Genomic DNA, 6,305 nt, shown 5'->3' with positions numbered 1-6,305 from the left:
CAAGGCGAGAGTGAATAGGTATTATTTAGGTGTGCATGCTCCATAGTCGACCTCAGTTTCATTAGGTGAGATGGACGTCAAATGCGCACATATATTTTATATGAAAAAAAATTATTGGCGGCATTTATATTTAAATATATAGTATTTTCTTCTATTAACAGATAACCTTCATCAGCATCGAACATCCAGAAGTGCAATACTATAATCCGAAGTATTTTCAGTATGTGAACATGTCCTCGCGCAGAAAAAGCCGCTCTGACCCAGTTTACTACTTTGAGCTCAACCTTGAGACCTCGTTTACTATGAACAATAGTGTAGTAGTAAGTTTTTTGTCTATGTGTATATGGTTATAAATATAATCAAATCAAACAATCGGATTGTCCATTGGCCAAGTTCATGTAATCTAAATCACTGGACACTGGACAACACGTTGTTGAATTATTTTTTTTGTGAAATTATTTCACTAGTTTGCTATAATTATTAATATAACACAAAAATTTCCTTCGATCCGGTCGGATTCGAACCGAAAAACTTTCATAGATTTCTCATAGATGGCGCTAAGGCTAAAAAGTCATTGCAAAAACCAAATACAACGATCCGAGAACCAAGCACATAGAAAAATTCGGGATGTCCGGTGGTTCGTTCCGTGGCTTAGTTGGCTTAGCGTCTGGCACGGTTTGCTAGAATACATCGCTTCGAATTCGGCCGTATTGAAGGATTTTTTTCTAAGTGTTCGATCTTTGTATTAATAATTATAAAAGCCTCATCGGTTTCTGGGGATCTACTCTCGATCTCCGTCCGACATCCGTCCGAAACAATTACTGCCAAATAAGCAATACTTGACCAAATGAAAAGACACGTGATGCGAATGAAGCTCATACTTGATACTTGTCTTTTAATTTTGTCGAATATTACTTATTTGAGAGTAATTGTTTCGGACGGACGTCAGACGGAGATCGAGAGTAGACCCCCTGAGCCGCATCCATATTTTTTCCATCTAAGCACTATAATTTATTTTTTGCATGTTGTTCTGTTTTTCAATTCAAATCGGTTGAGTAGCAACTGAGGTTTAATAGCAAACATTTTAACGGTTTTGGTTCCAGTTCGATTTTTACTTTTACGAGTTTCTGACAAACCAGTACAAGCGCAGTTTCGTTGAGATGCATTTCAAGATGTGCAATATGGTAAAATACGACCCCTTCTTCGGCACCGCGTTTAGATCAGCCGGTTTGAAGGAAACGTGTCCCTATCCCCCGGTACGTACAACGTATTTAATACTTTGATAACTTTTTTATTAAAAAGAAAAAAGATGTAAGCCGTAGTATGGCATGCAATGTGTGATAAACCTCCTATAAACCTGACATGTTTATTTCAGTTCTTATCTTATATATAAAACATCTTTGCTATTATTAAAAATTACTTATTTTTTTGCGAATACTGCATCGGTAAGACACCGATGCGATATACACTAGTCATTCGTTCTTTCGTTTATTTGGTAATGAAATATTGTCATACATTTTGAAGAACAAGAATAACTATATGAAATTGCGTATATACTATCTTTGTCGCTTAATCAACATATTTTACATTGTATTAGTTATTATTTCGTTATTATAATTACTCTCATTATTAAATTGTATTAAAAATGTTCTCCTCACCTTTTTCCAATAATTTGTATATGTCAACTAGTTTGTTTTTATTATTTCTTTTTGCCTCGTTTGTCACGCACAATTTTTACGTTGATAAAAATACTATGCAGAATTGTGAAAATGTTTTAAAATCAGCTGTAACCTTGCGGTCATATTTGGCATTGCGATATTCTTTTGCAGCCATTGGTCGCGGTGTATTGTGATAAAATTTTAAAATGTCGGTTTATCACTCGAATTTGACAGCTAAATGTGGATATAGTAAGTTTATCTCGGTGGCTTGCTACGTGGGCTGGAACGCAGATGAAAGTCTCATCAAAACGAATCATATGAGCCCAAACGTACTATGCCACCATAAATATAAGTGATGTAGAACAACATACTAGTTTAATTTGTTTTATTTCATGGAAGAACGTAAGAGACAATTTGGCAATACAAAATCTTAATAGTGACGTCATTGCTCTACAATGTATCAAAATATTGAATCTCTAGCGACACGTAGTATTGAAATTTCTAAGTCTACTCACACACTCACGGTGGTTTTTAAACGTCAAAGTTTATTGACGTCAATATCATTATTTGTTACATTCATTGAATACCTTTGCAATAAATGTTTATAAGTCATCATATCAACAAGCAGCCTCTACCACATCCGTCTACGGATAAAAAAAATATAGGCCTTCTCCATATCTCTCCATTTATGTTGCTCCCGCGACACATGCATCCAGTTGCGGCCCCCGAAAATTTTAATGCCATCCATCCAACGAAGTGGCGGATGACCTCTGCCACGCCTGTTGGCCCGTAGTCGCCACTCCATGATCCTCTTTGTCCACCGATCTGGATTCATCCTACCTATAAGTCCTGCCCATTTCATCGTCTCAATAAAAAATACAACGTCTCCGACTTTGGATATCCATCGAATACGCTCATCCGGTATCCGATCGGGCAATATCATTCCTAACATTGGTCTTTCCATTGCCCTCTGTTTGAATAGCAGTAGAGGTCCTAGTGAAAGAGTTCGTCCAGGGAAGTACTGCCACCTTACCTATTTCTGCCGCCAAGCAATAATGTCAGCATTGCTATGTTCCGGTTTTGAAGGGGAAGGGTGCTGAAGATATTACATTTATAGACCACTACATTTATCTAGGACACAAAATTACTTTGGGCCTACTAAATCAAACGGCGGTTTCTGTGCCACTCAGAGATTTAAATCGCAAAGATTTGAGGGCACTGCCACTGCGCCCGTCATCCTGAGACATAAGTTGACAAGTCCCATGTGCCTGTATGCATGTGCATGTGGCATCACAGTACATTTACTCAAATATTTTATATGCCCGTAAAAATATAAATAATTTCAATAAGAAAGAAGATATCCATAATATTAACCTTAGAGCTAAATCCAAACTCATGGTACCACGATTTCGTTTAACCAAGGTAAACAACTCTTATATGGGGAACTGTATACATTTTTACAATAAGATTCCGGAGCATATATTAAGTTTATCATTTCCTAAGTTTAAAAACTACATTAAAAATATTTTGATCGAAAAATCATGTTACAAAATTGAAGACTAGGTGAAGATAAAGATGTATGGAAAGACGACATGGCTCCAGAATCCACACAAATTTGATTCAAAGTGTATTCCATAGCATTTAAGTTTATTTGAAAAGAGCAATCCCTAGAGTTTCTTGCTCGTTCTTCTCAGGGAGGCCAGCGTAGTGAACGAGCAGTAGCTTAAATGTGACGTTTTCAAGTGTAAATTTATTTTACCTATGGAATAAATAATCTTTGACTTTAACAAATCGAACAAGTAAGAACAAGTATTCTATGAACCAACTGATTGATACAGGAATGCACAAATCGGGTTATTTAACAAAAACTTGTTACAATATGATTGCCCGCGGTCTATTATCTACGAAAATTACCTATCTAGGAACACTGGTGTTTTTTAAGATTTATAGCTTCCCACAAGCTATGTAGAAATGTAAAAATGGATAGAGATGTTGATTTCATTTTACGAAATCCAAATTGAAACTGACTAAATACGTTTATCTAAAAAGTTTGTTATTCTTTTGTAGATAACCTTCTCGAATATTTTAGAGAAATTCGGAAGAAGAGCTATAGACCTGTAATTCTCTGAGACTTCTTGACAAGCTTGTTCAGGCTTGTTAAGGCTAGAGCCTTAGGGCATTGTCTCCTATCCAGTGATAGAGCTTCTCTACAATGTTTGGCTGTCGGCAGCTCACAGGGCTTTTTAATGCTTTTTTTTTAAGACCCTTGCTCTAAAGCCACACTTCTTGGTAGACGTGAGAGCTCTCGTTCAGTAGAGTGACCTTTACCAGGTTGTATGCTATCCCCAAGGAAGAAAAAAACTATGGAAGTGTCTTAAATCTCGATTACTATCAGAACAGCCGTCGCCAAAACTCACACATACTGGGCGAGCAGTTGCTCGAGATTGCAGAGCACCGGAAACCCTGCGTCTGAAGAAAGCCTATAATAAAGCCGCTAGATCCTGCAAAAAAGCGATACGGAAAGGTCGCTTCGGCAGCTATTAGTCATATTGGGGCTAGGTTAGCTTCATACCCATCAAGGAGCAAAGCATTCTGGTCGCTCGCTAAATTGGTCGAAGCGAATTTCTGCAGTTCGTCCCTTCCGCCTTTAATGAGAGCTGGCGGATCGCTGGCTCACGCCGCTGTGACTCGAAAATGTCCGAGATCACTATCCATCAAAAAGAGGTGTTGAAAACTTTACACAAATTAGACGTCAACAAAGCCAGTGGCCCTAACGGAATCCCAGCGATTGTCCCGTGGAACTGTGCACCCAAGTTGTCTCCAGTGTTGACTCGCCTGTATCGCCTCTCTGTGAGTTCTGGACGAGTTTCGAAAACCTGGAAGCTTGCAAATGTAGAGCCTGTGCATAAGAAAGATAGTCATGCCGACCCATCTTATTATCAACATATAGCAATCATCTCATCTCATTTTTTGTATAATATAAAGTGACAGGGCGACAAGTCGTGGGCCCTATGGTAAGCTACACGCCTGTCCAAAATAGTTGCAGTGCCACTCAGAGCTTTAAATCGCAAGGATCCGAGGGACATTGCTACTGCGCCCGACACCTTGAGACGTAAGTTGACAAGACTCGTATGCCTGTAATTTCACCAGCAGCCTTACCCTTCAAAACCGGAACGAAATAATGCTGGCATTACTGCTTGGCGGCAGAAATAGGTAAGGCGGCAGTACTGCCCTGGACGTGCTCTTTCATAAAGGAGCTCTTTGATTTGAAAGGAAAACTTTGATTTTTGCACTCCAATGGCTACATTAGAAAAATGTAGAAAAATGTCGTATTCGCTAGAATACGACATTTTTCTACGATTTCGAAGTTTTCGAGATTGTTGACCATATATTTTTTGTACAAAGTTGGCATGTATGACACGCGCACTAAGCACTTCTTTTGATGACGTGATATTGTCTATACTTCGTTTTAATCCATTTTGAACAAAAAAAAACAAGTCACAGACCCGACCATAGACGGCTTAGTGGTGGCCAATTGTACTGCCAACTACAATACGATTAATTTATTGAATAAATCGATTTGTTGTCGAATTGAGTCATTCTCGCGGTTTTCCTTAGATAACCTATATATAAGCATGTTTAAAATTTCTCAAATCTTAATTTTAAATTGTCTTTCAAATCCTTACACTTAGATCCTCGTTGGATTGCGATTGAAATAATCGATTACAAAAACTTTAATTGAAAGAACCGAACGTTATTTTTCGTAACACTATGCAACCATAGACACGTCATAGTTGTATAGATAAAAAATAACCTCACTTTTAGACAACCATTTTTCAAATACTATTTTACGATGCTATTCAAATGAATATTGTTGGAAAAAGTGTTGAGATAGCAAGTCGAAATCTTGGAAATATATATGAAAGTGTTACTTATTCGATATATTGAGTGATTGAATTGATAGAATTTTAACCAAACAGGTTTGTTTACCTTTTGTTCAAAATGGATTGGAACGGACTTTAATATTTAACTGCCTCGGTGGCCAAACGGTTACCATGCCGACTGGTAGGCAGAAGTCCCAGGTTCGATTTCCGGGTCTTTATTTCTCGCGTGACATTGGGTGTAATTTGTGGTCGTCTATGTGTGTGTCCATGGCATCCGCGACACAGGGTTTCCCTAGTGCGGGGCTATGTTGAGTGTGTTCGTTATTATTGTTATTTATTACTTATTTATTTGTTACAGAGACAATTCTGATTTCAGGTAATTACGCACCATTGGGTATCTTTTCCAGTAATTCACGTTTATTTACAGGGAACATATAACTTTAAAAACATGACAGTACCAACAACGGCGATACCGCGTGCGTTTCCCTTTATCAAAGGCCGAATCGAATGCAATGTCTCATACGCACCTGCCAGAGACCTCATTTTCAGCGGACATGCCGATATGGAACTTAAGACTATGAACATAGGGAAGGCGAAGAATTAATTAATCGAATTATAATAACAATTAACACCCATTGACTGCAAATTTAGTACAAGAAAAGGAATTTATTTATACCATAAGAATACGAAAACTTGGAAGGAAAAAAGCCGTGGTCGAAGAAAATGGAGAAGCTATCAATGAACAGATAATAGCCCCACCGAA

General features: G+C 37.9%; 1 long non-coding RNA gene across 1 annotated transcript; it reads left to right on the top strand.

Moving 5' to 3' along the window:
* The first annotated feature begins 232 nt into the window (after nt 1-232).
* On the top strand, nt 233-5,960 carry LOC113231200. The gene is made up of 3 exons (XR_003310546.1): nt 233-320; nt 1,104-1,256; nt 5,919-5,960. It is a non-coding gene; the product is annotated as an uncharacterized LOC113231200 (long non-coding RNA).
* The last annotated feature ends 345 nt before the right edge of the window (nt 5,961-6,305 follow it).

This window comes from Hyposmocoma kahamanoa, unplaced genomic scaffold (genome assembly GCF_003589595.1).
Source record: "Hyposmocoma kahamanoa isolate Upper Pololo Valley unplaced genomic scaffold, ASM358959v1 65, whole genome shotgun sequence".
NCBI classification, from domain to species: Eukaryota; Metazoa; Arthropoda; class Insecta; order Lepidoptera; family Cosmopterigidae; genus Hyposmocoma; species Hyposmocoma kahamanoa.
Note: the sequence above shows the minus strand (reverse complement) of the source record. Positions and strands in the feature narration are given on the sequence as shown.